The 18,662-nt window shown below is 43.6% G+C and overlaps 1 protein-coding gene and 1 long non-coding RNA gene across 14 annotated transcripts in view; one reads left to right on the forward strand and one right to left on the reverse strand.

Moving 5' to 3' along the window:
- The window catches only part of dph1 (diphthamide biosynthesis 1), a 745,916-nt gene that overhangs the window by 397,480 nt on the left and 329,774 nt on the right, over positions 1-18,662 (reverse strand). The gene's annotated exons all lie outside the window — the stretch shown is intronic.
- LOC138749845 (uncharacterized) overlaps positions 1-18,662 on the forward strand; it is a 42,525-nt gene that overhangs the window by 16,306 nt on the left and 7,557 nt on the right. The window lies entirely within an intron of this gene.

The raw sequence follows: 18,662 nt of genomic DNA on the forward strand, positions 1-18,662 counted from the left end.
GGACTATTTTCCCAATGGCAATGAGTTGACTATTTTCCCGAGGCTGATGGGGTGAATTTGGTTCTTCCCCTGAGCCATCAGAAATCTGAACCTCTGGACACAACTTCACTTTTTTCTTTTTTTTTAGACACAACTTTTTAATAAATCTTGTCTTTACATAATTGTAATTTTATAGTAATGTTTGCACGTTGTTCTGCACCATACTGCTACCGCAACGCAACAAATGACACGTTCATGACCTTACAGAAGCTTATAAAATCATGAGGAGTGAAGTTATTGTTGCAGTATTTTTCCCACGCTAGCGAAGTCCAAAGCAAGAGTGAGAAGGGAAGGATTTGAAGGGGGCCTGAAGGGTGTTTCACCTGGAGGGTGGTGGAGAGGTCGAATAAGCTGGCAGAGGAAGTGGTAGAGCTGCGTACAATTACGTTGCTTAAGTGCCATCAGGATAGGTACATGGATAGGAGTCATTCTTAATGGGCACAGCTCATTTATGGGGGTGCCACAGACTTGAATGATTAATTTTTTTTTAAATTAGTCGGTAGGAGAGAAGTACAGAAGAAACCAAAACTTGACTGCTTCACAGGGAAGGGGACCCGTAAACCTTGAGCAGGATCCAAACCGGCTCATAGCTGATAAAAGGTTGAGAATAAGTGTGAAACACGAGAGTCTGCAGACTTCGTGACTGGAGTAAAAGCACAATGCTACGCAGGAAAATGGGTCACTTCAGGTAGGCACCTAGGATGAGTTGGGCCATAGGGCCTGTGTTTGTGCAGTGAAACTCCAACAGGGGAATCATCCCTAACATTCTGGATAATATTTATCTGATGAGCAACATTTCCCCCCCCCCCAAAAAAAATTGCTTCTCATTACTGTACTGTAGAAGCTTGATGGCACAAATTCCTTCTTGCATTACATGAGAACCCACAATTCTAAAGAATTCCAGTGCCTTTAAAATGCTTTGGGACATCGTTAGGGTGGTGTATGAATGCTTCTCCTTTTAAACACCCTCATGAACACTCACACACTACAAACACACTCACTCACACAACATATAGGCAGAGAAATGTGCTCATCTCTTCAACACGCTGTGACTGTGCGATCCCCCACTGATCCACCCACCACTTTGCCCGGTGGGGCAGAAGTGAGATGCTATCAACAGACGCGCGGATTCTGTTTGATGTTTAAGGCTTCTTTGCCTTGCTCTGCTTTGTACAAGTCACTCTCTCTAATGAGATGTGGTTTGAAGTGCAGTCGGCTACTGGATGGCAATTTTTCGCATCAGTTTTGTTCAGAGTATAAACACCCACTGCAAACAATTCCTGACAATATCAACGTATGCCTTTTTTCCGTCTGGTGTAAAATCAAGTCTCCTATGAAGCCTCCTCCTCTTCACCCCAACCCCATCAGGTCCCACTTTCTATCTATTTTTTTTACATACTCCTGTACTATTTTTTCCCTCTAACTTTTCTTTCCCCCTCCTCCGTTTCAAATGGTTTCTCCCAGTACCTGTCTCTCCAGCTCTTGAACCTCCCCTTGTTACACTAATCAGGGACTGCTCCAACACTCTGAACAAAAGGACCATTTAAACTACTGCGCATTTCTTACGCTCCGATGATCGTGAATAGTTATCGTCCATCTATCCTTTGTATTTATTGACTTTTTAAAATTAAATATACAATTGTGATTTTTTTTTGGAAGTACATATTTGGCTACAGCAAGTAAGAATTTCAGTGCATATGTACATTGTACAACGTGTATGACATTCTCATTATGGCAAATCTGCCCAACACATTAGCCAATGGCTACATGCCATTGATCAGGTACAGGACGATTCCCAGAGCATGTGAACTGGAACTCTGATCTTGCCTGTAAGGCAAAAACAAGGCCGCTCTGTGGCCGTACTTCTTGTCTGTAAGCCCCTCCAGTGCTATGGTCTAGTGAAGTCTCTGCGGCCCATCGTGATTTCATTCTGATACCAAATTCTTAGTTCTGCAATATCCCCCCATTTATCTGCCTTATTTCTCGTGTCCTTGAAGATGCTCCTTAAAACCTACATCTGTGACCAAGCATCCTGTCTTGCTTTGTGACTTGACAACAAATTTCACATTACTCTTTGGAGGATGAGTGCAATTTTAACAGGATGTGTGTGTGTGTGTGGGTGTGTGTGTGTGGGTGGGTGTGTGTGGGTGGGTGGGTGTGGGTGGGTGGGTGGGTGTGTGTGGGTGGGTGTGTGTGGGTGGGTGGGTGGGTGTGTGTGGGTGGGTGGGTGGGTGTGGGTGGGTGGGTGTGTGTGTGGGTGGGTGTGTGTGTGGGTGGGTGTGTATGTGTGTGTGTGTGTGTGTGTGTGGGTGGGTGTGGGTGGGTGTTTTTTGTATATACACATTTGAGAGTATGTGCACGTGCGTTTGAGTGTATACATTTTTGCATGTATATGCACGTTTGAGAGTGCGTGTTGTGTGTGACTATTATATATAAAATTGTCATTGCTGGTTACTGATTAGTAGTGAATATTAGTTCAACATGTTTTTCTGTATTATGTGTATGGAATTATTTAAAATTAGTACAGTGTTGCCATGGCAACAGCAGGCCGTAATTTCCATTGGACGAAAGAGCCATAGGGAGCAGAGTGAAAATTAAACAGGAGGGTTACTTCGCTAATTATTCGCTTAAACCCTTTCCAGAACAGTACCACTCTCCCTGTTTAAATTGGAGTGTATTTGTCACATTGCACTCGGATCATTGAGAAGAGTGATTAAGGTACAGCCTTCTGAATAAGCACAGGCTCTTGTACAACATTGGTCTCAGGTGCAGCGGACAGTGCTGCATCCACCTCACTGTTGTCACGAAGAGATTAGTCAGGACTGAGAGCGCAGGCCTTGAGGTGAGAATCAAGGATGCTCCCCACTGAGGCAGTATGACAGGGAGTATCCAGATAAAGAACCTGTCCATACCTTGAAATGAAGAATACAGAAGAGAACAGGGCAGGGACAGGCCCTTTGGCCCACAATGTCTGGGCCAAATTAAATCTCTCTTTTGCCTGCATATGATCCATATTCCCTCCATGTTCCTGTCTATGCCTCTTGAATGCTGCCTCCGTACCGTCTTCCACTATTTGACTGCCCTCTACACTGTCCGCAACACCACCAATCATGGTCTCATCTGCACACTTACTAACCCGTCCTCTGACTTTTTCATTCAAGTCATTTACTGTATGTTGATCACACATGACGGGGCAGAGATCATGGCCACTGCACTCCTCTTCCCAAGTAAGCCACCATAGAGATCTGAATGTATGGCGACTTTAAAATTTGCCTCCTGCATGTTTAAATTTAGACATACATCGCGGTAACAGGCCCTCTCGGCCCACGAGCCTGTGCTGCCCAATTACACTCAGTTGATCGACAACCCCCGGTATGTTTTTAAGGGTGGGAGGAAACCGGAGCACCTGGTGGAAACCCACGTAGACGTGGAGAGAACATACAAAGTCGTGTTAGACAGCTCTGCATTCGAACCCAGGTCGCTGGCGCTGTAACAGCGTTGCGCTAACTGCTACGCTAACTGTGCTGCCCTTGATGTTGTTATTTTCAATCATATTTTGTTTTCAATCAATCCCCCATCCTTGGTTCTGTGTTTCATCCCACCTGCGTTATTCTCGCGGAACCTGGAAAATGTGTTACTCACCAAAAAAAAATGACTGCAGCCGTTGTAAGGAATTGTAAGATCAGGCAGTTGGGGCACTGGTGGGTGGTTTTGGTACCTAATTGGTTATTTAAATATCTACTAAAATGATAAAGAAAGCATGCTGCAGAAGATATTAACATTCCACATTATCGCATAATATGTGGGAAGCCGAGTTAATGCTGAAAATCTCAAGTTATATTTCTGCTCCCTGTAGAATGATAAAGGAGAACAGAACAGAACCCTCCAGCCATTCCCTGCCACCTCCCAACAGTTTTCATTCACTCACTTCCCTCAACCCTTGCCCTTTATCCCAAACTTTTCACTTCTTGAAGACTGACCTCCCCTACATCTAGCCTACAATTCCCGCTGCCTCGGAAAAGTAGCCCGTTGTTAAAAAAAAGTCTCATTCCCACCCCAGATCTCGCTCTCTTCGTCTCCGTTCCTGAGTGCAGATTACACACACCACCAGATTCAAGGACACTTTCTTCCCCACTGTTATCAGTCCCCTGAGTGAATCTTTCATTAGTAAAAACCAAGGCCAGCCGTAAATTGGAGGGAAAACACCTAATATTCCGTCTGGGCACTCTCCAACCAGACGGCACTAACATTGACTTCTCTGGTTTCTGCTAACCGTTCTCCCTCTCTTCCCCAACCCTGACTTCTTTCCCCTTCCCTCTCCATTCACAAAGCTATCTCCCCCCCCCCCACTCCCAGGCCGGTTGCTGGTGTGCCTTCCCTCCCTTAACCACCTATTATCTCCCTCCAGTGGGACCAGATTCCTTCACCCCCCCCCTATCATTTTGTTAGGGCGTCTACCTACATTTTGCTCATTCCTTGATGTAGTACTCAAACCTGAAATGTTAATTATGTATCTTTATCTGTGCAATATAAAGAACACTGTTTAACCTGCTGAGTTTCCCCAGCACTGTGTTTTTACCTCAATCACGCTGTCTGCAGACTTTCGTGTTTTATTACAGTATAAATTAATTGGTCTTTATCCTTTTCCATCTGATCCCTCTCTCTTACATATGGCTCTATGTATGAGATGTCTAACCAGACTACTTGCAAAACAAACTTGATACATGTGCAACTCTGATAATCCAAAATCAGATTCTCCAAAATCTTTATTTATCTGAAAATTTAATAACATTTTTGGGATAAATGAGGATCTCCAAAACAAATCAGAAATCCTCAATTATCCAAATTTTTTTCAGAGCAGAACTGACCAGGGACTTAGTGGCAGCAGCGGGCCTCGAGATCCCAGCACTAGCGGGGCCTCGGTGGGGAGATGTTGGTGATTGCATGGCCAGCATTTTTTGGGGGTGAGAATTAAACATTATTTCATGCTTAAAAAGCCTTCCCTTGTTGTTTGAACACTGTTACAGGAGATTTGCTTTTGCTACTGGGCTGTTTTTCAAAAATGACCGGTTCTCCGAAAAACCTGTTTAACTGACGTGGGGCTGGTCCCAACCATTTCAGATAATCGGAGTTGTACTGTAATTAGCTCAAACTAACTTCCATCTTTCAGCAAACCTTTTCTCCCAGGCATTCCATAGCTCTGTCGTTTAAATACTCATGTCAAACTCTCATAACTTTCTCTGCGCTTCATTTACCAATGATAACACAGCAATATGAATGCAAGTTTCTTGTTCAGAATCTTCCTCCGATTCCAATCCTATTGTCACTGCACTTCACATTGTTCCAACAATAACTGCATGCATTACCCTTCCATTCTGCAATCTCTACTTCTGATTCTCCATGTCAATATATTTGGGAGAAAATAGCACATTTAGTATCGGTTAGCACTCTCGGAAGAGTTCATTTCTCGGACCACACGATGAGAACTGAATACCATGGGAACGACCACCAATCAAATGAAATGTTAAAATTCGGCACCGTTATCCCTCTTCAATGACCTTCCACTCAATGTCACCAAACCTAAGGAGCTGATTGTTGACTTCAGTCACGGAACGCCAGAGGTGCACAATCCAGTGATCATTGGGAGATCAGAGGTGGAGAGCAAAGTTAAGTTCTTGGGAGTCACTATCTTGGAGGACCTTTTCTGGACCCAACACAGAAACGGCATCATGAAGAAAGCACGTTAGCACCTCTACTTCCTCAGGAGTCTGTGGAGGTTTGGTATGACATGGGTCTGGTATGGGGACACCAATACCCCTGAGCGTAGAGCCCTTCAAAAGGTAGTAGATACAGCCCAGGACATCCCAGGCAAAACCAACCCCACTATCAAGAACGTCGACAGGGATCCATACCACCCAGCACATGCTCTATTACCATCAGGAAAAAAAGTATAGGGGTCACAAGACTTGCACCACCAGGTTCAGGAAGAGCTGCTTCCCCTCTACCATCTGACTCCAAAGCAATCAACTCAATCAGGGACACATTTAAGGACTCTGACTTGTGCACTTAATTGATTTTTTAAATTCCCTCTGTATTGCAGCTTGTTTACATTCATTATCTGTTTACAGTTCTTTATTTCTTGACATGAATATACTGTATATTTTTTTTGCACTACCAACAAGTGGTAATTCTGCCTGGCCCGCAGGAGAAAGAATCTCAGTGTTGTATGTGATGTCGTGTATGTACTCTGACCATAAATCTGAACTCTGAATGATGTAAAATATATTCATCACACAATGAACATATTTATTCCTCAACAGCTATCACTAAAAGTAGGTGAACTCATTATGATCTCATTGGTGCGTTTGGAACCTTTCTGGGCAGAATTAACTGCAGCACTGATCTTTTTTGAACTGTGATTGCACTTCATTAACTCAGTGAACTTTTTTCATTCTTTCTTCCTGCCAGCAGAAGTAGAAAATAAGAAAACTCAGCAGGTTCGGCAGCATCAGTGCGGAAAGGGAAACAGAAAGGTGCCTTGGAAAAGATGGGATGTCAATCTGGAAGTAATTCAGATTGTCAGGGGAGGAATGGTCCCCATGGAATGCTGGGAAGGGAGGACAGAAAGGTGGGGATTTTGGTGGAAGGGATGGATTTTCCATCAAACCTCATTCAGGGGTCCCTGCAATGTCAGTATTTAATTGCCCATTGCCATCGGTGGTCCTTCACGAAGCTCTGCAGACGCTGTGATTGCAGCAAAAGCACAGAAAGGCTGGGGACTTTCTGGATGCTGTGAGACCTGCCGACTTCCTCCAGCAATTTTGTGATTTTACTTCCAGGCAGGCTCACTAGTGAGTTGATTTCACTCGGTATACTGTCACGTGCCCAGAGATAAAGTTTTTTTCTGCTCTCTATCCAAGCAGAACACAAAACAGTCACTGTGCTCCAGCACCATTTTGAATGTAACCCTGGTGAAGCAAGTAACAGGTAAAAACACTAACCAAGGCATCTGGGTTTATGGTATTTTAACTGATAGGCAAAACAAAACCATATTCCCATTAAGAGCGGTATTGGTAACTGCCATAACCTTCCTGACTTCTGTTAGCCCGAGAAGCCATCTCCGGCTCTACTGGTCTCCGCCATCTTTGCCGTTCCTCTCGTTCTCCATTCTATTTACAACTCCTCTCAACCCAAATGCTGTTTCTTTTCCACTCGCTATAGTCCCCTCTCTCACCTCCTTTTATAATGTAACCTCCCCTGCCTTCCACTCCGTCGCTAACTTCCCCTTCCGCTCTCTCCGCCTTCCTCGCCCGACATCCCCAAACCTTTGCAACTCCCGTAAAAATTCACCGACCTTTAGACGCTACTCTGCTCTTTTCCCCGCGGTCACTGCATAATCTGCCCCTCACTGCTTCTATCCTTGATCCGTCCCTGTCGGTTTGAGTGGCCTGAAATATTCAAACCTTGGGTCAATGCACAAAAATAGATCTTACCCCAGAACCATGCCCTCAAGCACCAAGTTGCAATGCTGCTAAGCTTGATATGACTGCTAAATTCCAGCCTCTCGACAGTGAATGCGGTGGTTCTCTTGCTGGACACATAATCTGGAGGCCTGGACTAATGATGATCCAGAGATACAATACATACGAGTTCAAATCCCACCACAGCAGCTTGAGAATGTAAATTTGTTTATTTAAATAAAATGACCTTCAGGGAAGCAAATCTAGCATCTGTAGCTGGTGATGTTATCCAATCAGTGAACTCAAGTCCCCTATGAAAAAACCTAACAAGCCAATTAATTCAAGGGCAATTAGGGTAATTTTTTAAAAAATTCTAAAATATATTTTATTTATAACATATGCAGTAAATACTCAAAGCTCAATGTACCATCTATTCAACGCATTCTCTCACAATGTGACAATGCCACTCACGTCTCCTCATGTAGTGGAAAGGGTCAAGAACTTCAAATCAGCATCAGCATCTCCGAGAATCTGATCTGGAGCCTCTCCATGTTGATGCAATCACAAAGAAGGCTCATCAGCGGCTATACTTCGTGAGGTGTCTGACAAGATTCTGTATCTCACTGAAGACTCTCGTAAACTTCTACAGGTGTACTGGAGAGAACATTCTGGCTGGTTACATCACTGTCTGGTACAGAGGCGCCAACTCCCAGGACAAGAATAAACTCCAGAGTGTTGTTAACTCGGCCTGCGACATCATAGGCAGCAGACTTCACTCCATCGAGGACATCTACATGAGGCGGTGTCTTATAAAAACAGCCTCTATCCTCAAAGACCCCACCACCCAGGCCATGCCCCCTTCACTCTGCTACCAGAGGAAAAAAGGTACAAGAGCCTAAAGACGACCACCCAGCAATACAAGGACAGCTTCTTCCCCTCTCCCATCAGAATCTTGAATGATCAATAAACCAAAGAGACAGCCTCACTTTTCGTGCACAATTATTTTTACTTTTTTATATTAGTATTGTAAGATGGTTATAATTTGAACGTTTTCACTGTGACGCTGCCGCAAAACCCAGAATTTCATGCCTTGTTCATGACAATCAATTCTGATTCCTTAAAGTGCATGCCCGTGAAGCTACCGAGAGGTCATTGCTCAGAGCCAAGCCACCCTGTACCCGGGAGGGAGCAGGAACTTGCGACTGCAGCCCTACCCCGCTAGGTGTCTGCGGTGGCTGCGCCGAGCTTCGGGGGTTAATCAGGAAAGTCTGCAGACGCTGGGGCTGAGTGCATTACGCAAACGTACTGGAGAAACTTAGCACATCACACAGCGTCCAGAGAAAGTGAGGGGCAAACAAGGGAAGGAAAGGATTCCTGACAACGCAGGTGTCAGCGAAATTATCGGAATTGATTTGGAGACCTCGAGTATCGTTTCACTGACTTACTTCACGTGATATATAATGGAGAGTAGGTGGCAGTCTCCACTGCTTACCGACTCCAAAATCTACTTCTACAAGCATGAATACAGAGACAAACAAGCTGTTACAAAAAATAGGATTACATCATGGAATAAACCCATTGAAAACTATATCAAGACCTTGACTACAAATTTTGTATTAAAATCTTAGTTTTGTCTGATATGAAGGAGAAAGTGTTAATAATCACTGTTAATGTCAACAACCACTGCTAGCACCCTTGACAACTGTTAAGGATTAACTTCTAAATAATATCTTGCTGAATAGATGTTGCATTAAAACTGGCTGTTTGCCAATTACGTTAGTGTCAATGTCAAAGCTGCAGCACAAACTTTCTTTCACAGAGTGGCGGTGTCAATCTTCATAAAATTTCTTCCAGTTAGTTACCCTTTGCTTCCTCCAGATGCTGAGTGGCCTCCTGAGGTTGACCAGCACATTTGTGCTTTGCACCGAGTTCCAGTAAATTTACTCAGAGCATACTCCTTAGGTATGACCTTCCAGTAGCAGCTGACATTTGTTTCGCTGTGAGTCCCTGGGAACAGCTGGAAGATCGTCGAGTCCTCCCTCTGTTGTGTGGGTGCTCGGGCAGAACCTCAACAAGGACTGTCACATCCCTATCCACACCATCCAGGCACATCATGAGAAGTTGGTCAAATCCACATCACGGCCATCTCGATGGAAGTGTGCATGAAGAGTGAGACTCCGGGTGCACAGGAAGGATATGATGAGGTGTCAGAGTGAGTTTGTGGCGATTGAGCTGGCTTTGATGGTCAGATGGAGAACCAGTCCACAGAATCCATCATCTTTTTTCCCACCATGCCTTTAGGATATTCCATGCTGTGCACTACCTGATGGACTTGAGGTCAAAGGTGTACTCTTGCCAAAACCTTTCAACCAAAGAGCACCAGTGTAAACGAAATGCTGAGCAGTCAAGAGACCAGGCCCATCATTTGCAGCACTGGAGATAGGGAGAACCTCACCACCTTGATATCTATGTTTCACACATAGGGTAAGCCACAGGACTATGTGGGCTTTGCTTGTCCCTCCTTGCTCTAGAGACCTGGCCATTGGATGGTTGGCATAGCATTTAGAGCAACACCTTTACAACGCCAGTAATCGGAACTGGTGTTCGAATCACGTGCTGTCCGTAAGGAGTTTGTATGTTCTCCCTGTGTGTACACGGGTTTTCTCCAGGGGTCTCCGATTTCCTCTCACCATTCAAAATATACCGGGGGGGTCTACGTTAATTGGGTGTAAATTGAGCAGCACAGATTTGTGGGCCGGAATGGCCCATTGCCATGCAGTATATCTAAATAAACAAAAAAAGCCTTGTGAATGTACTCCATTCAAGATCTCCAAGGGAATCAGACAACTGCTAGGAGCAAGAGGAGGGTCTGGGCCACACCTCAGCCATGTTCAGCGATATCAAGAGCACCTCTACTCAATCACCAAACCTACCATCCCTGGAAACAAATTATTGAATCTTCACTGTTGACACCCTGTGCGTCTTTTTTTAATAAATCCAGTTTGGTCTAGATTTACCATTTTAGGTACATAATCTGCTAATCTGTTTGCTAATAGTTTAGCTATTATCTTATAATCTGTGTTAAGTAATGATATTGGTCTATATGACGCTGGTGCGAGTGGATCTTTCCCTTGCTTTGGTATTACTGTAATTATTGCTGTTTTACATGAATCTGGTAAGCTTTGTGTTTTATCAATCTGGTTGATTACTTCCAGGAGGGGAGGAATTAATAAATCTTTAAATGTTTTATAGAATTCTATTGGGAATCCATTCTCTCCTGGTGTTTTATTATTTGGTAGTTTTTTTTATTATCTCTTGTATTTCTACTATTTCAAATGGTTCTGTTAATTTATTTTGTTCCTCTATTTGTAATTTTGGTAGTTCAATTTTAGTTAAAAATTCATCTATTTTGCCTTCTTTCTCTTCGTTTTCAGTTTGGTATAATTGTTCATATAATTCTCTAAAGTTTTCCTTGATCTCCTTTGGATTATATGTGATTTATTTGTCTTTTTTCCTTGATGCCAATACCATTTTCTTAGCTTGTTCTGTCTTGAGCTGCCATGCTAGAATTTTGTGTGTTTTTTCCCCTAGTTCATAATATTTCTGTTTTGTCTTCATTATGTTCTTCTCCACCTTATATGTTTGTAGTGTTTCATATTTTATTTTTTTATCTGCCAATTCTCTTCTTTTAGTTGTATCTTCCTTCATTGCTAATTCTTTTTCTATATTTACTATTTCCCTTTCCAACTGCTCTGTTTCCTGATTATAGTCCTTCTTCATCTTGGTTACATAACTTATTATTTGCCCTCTAATGAACGCTTTCATTGCATCCCATAGTATAAACTTATCTTTCACTGATTCTGTATTTATTTCAAAGTACATTTTAATTTGTCTTTCAATGAATTCTCTAAAATCCTGCCTTTTAAGTAGCATGGAGTTTAATCTCCATCTATACATTCTTGGAGGGATGTCCTCTAACTCTATTGTCAATATCAAGGGTGAATGGTCCAATAATATTCTAGCTTTATATTCTGTTTTTCTTACTCTGTCTTGCATACGAGCTGATAACAGAAATAAGTCTATTCTTGAGTATGTTTTATGACTACCCGCATAATATGAATATTCCTTTTCCTTTGGGTGTTGTTTCCTCCATATATCCAAAAGTTGCATTTCTTCCATCGATTTAATTATAAATTTGGTTACTTTGTTCTTTCTGTTAATTTTTTTCCCAGTTTTATCCATATTTGAATCCAAATTCAGGTTGAAATCCCCTCCTATTAATATGTTCCCTTGCGTATCTGCTATCTTCAAAAAAATATCTTGCATAAACTTTTGATCTTCTTCGTTAGGTGAATATACATTGAGTAGATTCCAAAACTCCGAATATATCTGACATTTTATCATTACATATCTCCCTGCTAGATCTATTATTTCCTCTTCTATTTTAATTGGTACATTTTTACTGATTAATATAGCTACTCCTCTTGCTTTTGAATTATACGACGCTGCTGTTACATGTCCTACCCAATCTCTCTTTAATTTCTTGTGCTCCAATTCAGTTAAATGTGTTTCTTGGACAAATGCTATATCAATTTTTTCTTTTTTCAGTAAATTTAGCAGTTTCTTCCTTTTGATTTGGTTATGTATTCCATTAATATTTAAAGTCATATAGTTCAACGTAGCCATTTCATACTTTGTTTATCTTCCCTTTCCGTTTCTCCATCATCACCTTTCCTTCTTATCCATTTCTGCTTTCTTGTTTTGAACACTTTATAAGACAACATTTCTAAAACATCAAACATTTTCCTTATTCTCCTATTTAAAACTTCTTTAACCCCATTCTCCCCTCCCCCTCCTAAGTTGCCCTTTATCCCTTGTCGGGCAACCACATCTCCCCTCTGCATTTGGATTTGCGAATTCACTCGCAAATGTCAACTGATTTTGCAGTGACCGTAACTCCTCCCCACCCAGCCCCCCCCCCCGGAAAAGATTTCAATTTTCATATATAACAAAGGTCACTCTTTTAATTCCCTCCTTATTCCCTCTATTCCCTTTCATTCCCTTATTAATTCTTAGGTGTTGAACCCTCTTTAAGCACCTTTCCCTGTCACCAATTGAGGGAACGGAGACTTCAGTTTGAATCACCTTCTGTACTGACCTCTGATCTGATGCTTTGCAGCTGCCACACCACACTATGATGCAGCCAGCATTTACAGGAGGGGAGGAGACCCATTGTGGTCCCTTCGTGGTATTCAGCATGGTAACAGGCCATTTCAGCCCACGAGGCCGTCCCACCTGATTACACCTCATTGACCTGCAATCCCTGGTACATTTTGAATGGTGGAAGGAAACTGGAGCCCCCAGAAAAATCCACACAAACACGGAGAGAATGTACTAACTCCTTACAGACAGTGTGGGATTCGAACCACGGTCCCAATCACTGGCACTCTAACAGTGTTGCGCTAACCACCATGCCAACCACTTTAAATGGTTGCCCTCATATACTTCTCTCAATAGTCCCTTCTCTCACCTCCTTTTGTAATACAACCTGCTTTAATTATACAACTATGGCATAATATATAATGAATGTGACGCAAACTTTTTCCTTTAAAAATAAACCGTCTGAAGCAGGTGACTGAGAAGCATAGATAAGGTGGACAGCTAGCACCTTTTTCCCAGGGCAAGAGTAGCAAACAACAGAGGACATCTGTACAAAGTGAAGGGAGGAAAGTTTAGGGGAGATATCAGGGGTACTTTTTTTTATACAGAGAGTGGTGGGTGCCTGGAACGCCTTGCCAGGGATGGAGGCTGGAACATTTGGGGTATTTAAGAGACTCCTAGACCAGCACGTGGATGGAAGTAAAATAGAGGGTTATGAGGTAGGAGGTATTTAGTTTATTTTGGAAGGAAAATACAGGTTGGCACAACATCGAGGGCCGAAGGGCCTGTATTGTGCAGCAGTGTTCTATGTTCATCTTCCGTGACCTCTTGATGTTACAAGGTGCTTTACAAACAAGTGATGTCACTGATGTAAGGCAGGAAATGCAGTAAACAATCTTCACGCAGCAAACTCCCGTAAGAGCTGAATGCTGAGAGCCAGATGATCTATGACAGAGATGTGTTTGCGGGGTTAAGTACTTGTGACAGCTCTCTTCTGGGATTTTTGATGTTCATCTGAAGCAGCGGATATGGTCTGAGTTTCATACCTTCTCTACGTTTCTGATGGACTCCCTTCGGGATAGTCAAGCCTGGGATATGGTGCTCAAGGCTCCAAAGTGGGAGTTGGAGCCAGAAAAATAAACTACTGGAGGAAGTCAGCAGATCAAAAAGTATCTGGCAGCTCAATTAGCATAGCAGTTAGTGCAATGCTACAGCGTTAGCAACTAGGGCTCGAATCCGCCGTGTCTTAAGGAGTTTGTTCGTTCTCCCCATGGCCTACATGGATCTTTCCCAGGTGCTCCAGTTTCCTCCCATGTTCCAAAAACATACAGGATTTGTAAGTTAATTAATATTGGTCACGCAAGTGCAACAACCTGAGCCTCAACGTGGACAAGACAAAGAGATGATCGTGGACTTCAGGAGAACCAGGAACGACCAGCCTCCACTGCACATCAACAGCTCTGTCATGGTGAGAATGGAGAGCACCAATGTCCTTGGAGTTGACTTAACTAGTGACCTATCGTGAACACTCAACAACTGCTCACTTGTCAGGAAGGCACAACAGCAACTGCACTTCCTGAGGAGACTGAAGCGGGCAAGGCTACCAGCCACCATTATGTCAACCTTCTACAGGAGCTCTATCTGGCCGGCTGCATCACAGTGTGGTACAGTTGTTGCAGAGAAATGGATTGGAGGTCAATCCACAGGATCTTAAGAGTGGCAGAGAGGTTCATCAGAGTCTCCCTCCTCCCCCAAAATTGACGTGATCTACCACCATCATTGTATCAAGAGGGTGTGCAAAATCATTGAGGACTCCTTCCACCCTGCACACAGCATCTTACAGATACAGAGATACAAGAGGATCAGAGCCAGCACCACCAGGTTGAGAAACAGCTTCTTCCCACGGACAGTGAGAATGGTGAATGACTAAAAGAACTGCTCACACTAACCATCTGTGACACTCGTATTTCCAAAACATTTTTTTTTGTAAATATGAATGATGAATATGTATTGTTTTTTTGCATACAAGTTATGTCTGGTTGTGCGTCTGTGGGGTTTGCACCGAGGACCGGAGAACGTTGTTTTGTGGGGTTGTACTTGTGTAATCAGATGAAAAAAAATTTGACTTGGCTTGAGTGTATTTGGGCAATGATGGCTTGGGGTCTGGAAGGGCCCTGTTACCGTGCTGTGTCTCTAAATTTAAAAAATAAATTAAAATCACTTGGGGGGGGGAGATGAATTGTCGAGGCCCTGCATTGGGACTGAACTGAGAGGGAAGGCAGCTAGTATAAAGAGGAGATGGGGCCAGGAAGTGATGGGTGGACTGGAAAAGGATGATAATGGAAGGTGGGGGGGGGGGGGGGGGGTGGGGAGGATGAAATTGGGAGACATACGTAGGTAGGTAATAGATGAAAGGAGACAGGGGAACAAAGAGGTCAGGTGGAGGAGGCGAGAACAGGGGAAGGTGAAGGTGGAGGTTGATACAAAGGCTCCCACTGCTCTAATCCAATCAGGAAGGAAATGGACATTGGAAACCACAGAGGAAGAGATGCAGAGCAGATGGAATCAGAAAGGGAAGGGAACGCAGTGGCTAAAGGTCATAGGTGGAAGGAAGCAGGAGGGTGAGAGAGTCCAAGATGGCCGAAGCAAGGTCTGGGAAAGCAAACCGAACTGGGAGGGCTGAAAGGGGAGAGAGACAGGGAACACAGGAGGTAAGGGTGACTTGAAATTGCACCCACAATGTTCGGATTCAGGGATGAATGCATCATAGAATAAACCTGCAAATGTACACTCACATCGAGCAGAATTACCAAATGCAAATCAAAGGGAGAGGAGTGGAATGCTTTTTTAATATATATAATGTAATTGTCACTGCCTCAGTTGGTCCCAGTGGGTAATGCATTCCACACACAAAGACATTCTTCCTAACCTTTCTTATTGGCAATTTTAAATTAAAGACCCCCAAGTCACTGACTCCATTACATGAAATAATCTCCCTAACCCACTAGCACACTAATTTTCCTACTGAAGTCTTTCGCTTTAGTGCTCTCATTCAATCTGCAGAACTCCGTACCTTTTCATCACTCCCTCTGGGTACCACCCTGACAACTGAACCATGATCTTCAAAAACACAGGCACAATCAGGGGTCTGAACTACAGAAGCACCTGAAAATCTGTCTTGGGAACATATCTCAAGGAAGTTTATACGTTCTCCTTGTGTCTGCATGGGTTTCCTCCGGCTGCTCCGGTTCCCTTCCACACTCCAAAACTGCACGGGGTCTGAAGGTTAATTGGGGTATTTGGGCGGCATGGGCTCGTGGGCCGGAAGGGCCTTGTACTGTGCTGTCAGTCTAAAATTTAATAAAAGTCTAAATGAAATTTAAATGAAAGGAATAGGGAGAGAGAGAGAGACAGAGAGGGACATTGAAGCTTTGAGAGAGAGAGAGGAAGAAAAAAAGAAGCAAAGGAGGGGCACAGATAGAAAAGCTGAGGCCAAGAATGAGGGGGAGGAAACCAGGACACTAAAAGGACAAAAGAGACAAAGTAGGCCAACAAATAAGGAAAGATAGACAGACATTCTGTAACAGAGAGGTAGAGGGACAGTCAGAGATGCAGAAAGAATCAGAATCTGAATTTATTGTCATGAACATGTCTCAAAATTTGTTTTGTGGCAGCATTACATTTGCAGAATTGCTATAAATAGCTTCTGCACAGTTGTATCTTTTTCCCCACGGTAGCAGTGTGAAGAGGGCATGGCCTGGGTGGTGGGGGGTCTCTGAGGATAGACACCACATCTTAAGATGTCCTTAATCGAGGGAAGACTGATCCCCGTGATGGTCACTGGTCGAGTTAAAACTCCTCTGTAGTTTTTTTCTTGTCCTATGAATGGCACCTCCATTCCAGACAGCGATGCAACTGGTCAGAATGATTTCCACGGTGCCCCTGTAGAAATTTGCAAGAGCCTTTGGTGACATACCAAATCTTCTCAAACTCCTCACGAAGTATAGTCGCTGGCGAGCCTTCATGATTGCGTCGACACGGAAGCCTCAGGATCGATCTTGACACCCAGGAATTTGAAGTTTTTCACCCCCTCCTCTGCTGACCCCCTTGGTGAGAACTGGTTCGTGTTCTCCTGGTTTCCCCCTCTTGAAATCCACAATCAGAGGCAACTGGACAGAAGGAGGGGAAAGGGGACAGAAAAATAAAGTGCAGGGGGAGAGAGAGAGAGAGAGAGGTACAAAGGCATGGAGAATGATAGAGGAGGGAACAGAGAATTAATGGAAGCCAAATGAAAAAAATAATAGCTTTTAAAATAAAAAAGCAAACAAAATTGAAGTGCGGTGCCCCTAATGGTCCCTCTTCCTCTGGGATAAGAATGGAGATAACACAGAAAAGGCTGAAATGAAGTTTGAGTAAGCAGAGCTGATATAGAAACAGTTGTGTATCAAACTATCAAAAGAAATTTTTCCCTACTGAATAATCCACAACCTGTGGCATTAATAAAAGCAAGCAATTTTAAAAAGAAAAATAGATGTTTAGGACATTATTTTAAGAAAAGGGAAATCCATTTTCCAAGGCCATTACACAGCCATTTAATTGACTTGTTACAACTGACATTTAGACATTACCCGCAGCAGCTGGTACCAACCTGCTCTAATAATATTTATTAATAAAGTCAGCCTGCACTCTTGACCGTTGCGAAACAGAGATCAGAGAAATACAAAATATTCAGAAGCCTGGAGTGAAAATTGCGATCATCTCACATCACATGGGACAGTGTGATGGTGTCACGCCATGCACACGGTGCAGTAAAGCTGATCTTGCAGCACATGGCACCATTCTATAATGGCAGGCCATGTGGTGGGGTGAACTGACCTCACGCCACGCGGTGGAGTGAACTGCCCTCACGCCACGCGGTGGAGTGAACTGCCCTCGCGCCACACGGTGGGGTGAACTGATCTCGTGCCACGCGGTGGGGTGAACTGAACTCGTGCTACCCGGTGGGGTGATCTGACCTTACGCCACACCGTGGGGTGAACCGATTTCATACCACATGGCACCGTACAATTATGTCACATCATGCAGTCCGGTGCCAATCACCTACCTCCACCTCTCCATTTGTTCTTCATCCTTCACCCTACCCTCGCTTCCAATGTCCAATGGCCCTCGTCCAACCCTTCCCAATCTGTCCTCAGTGCATGGGCTCCCTCCCCTCCACCCTCTCAGTCTTGACGAAGGGCTCCGATCTGAATTGTTAGCCATTCATTACTTCCCTCCCTCTGATGTTGCTCAGCTCACTGAGTTCCCCCAGCAGATTGTTTTTTTGCTCCAGATTCCAACGCCTGCAGTCATACAAGTTAACCTCATGTTGCCAGTCCACCACTGGGCATAACCGATGTCACCTGAACTGCTTGCGTGAATTTCAGGTAATCCCTGACTTACAACCTATGTGACTTATGGCCATCTGTATATATGACCGGAATTTTAAAAAATAAAGAAAAATATATGTAAATATAAAATTACGCTCTTGGGGTGAAAGTAGGGGCCTATATATGGAAAATGGCATCTATAGCGAGAACTGGCCTTGGTGGCCGCCATGTTGCATTTGACGAACGATAAAATTGATAAGGTGAATTTCCGACTTATGTCCATTTCGAGATACGACAGATCAGTCAGACGGAATACGGTCGTAATTTGTGGACTATTTGCTGATTTGTTTATGGCCCTGAAGCTCAAAGGCCCATCCAAGCTGATGACAATCAAAAAAAAGTTTAATTCAAGAGATCAGCACATGCATCGCCAGGCAAACAGACGCAGCTTGTGAGTGGTAGAGGAGAAATTCAGATTCATACAGAAACAGAGTGTGACTGGGACACAAAACAACAGACGCACAGAATCACACATACTGTAGATGTGAGAACATGTAGGGTACACATTATTGGTTGTGAAGATGTGTTTCTTTAAGGCCTGAGGTTATGTCCTGTAACAAACCAGACTTTGGAC

Source organism: Narcine bancroftii, chromosome 14 (assembly GCF_036971445.1).
Source record: "Narcine bancroftii isolate sNarBan1 chromosome 14, sNarBan1.hap1, whole genome shotgun sequence".
NCBI classification, from domain to species: Eukaryota; Metazoa; Chordata; class Chondrichthyes; order Torpediniformes; family Narcinidae; genus Narcine; species Narcine bancroftii.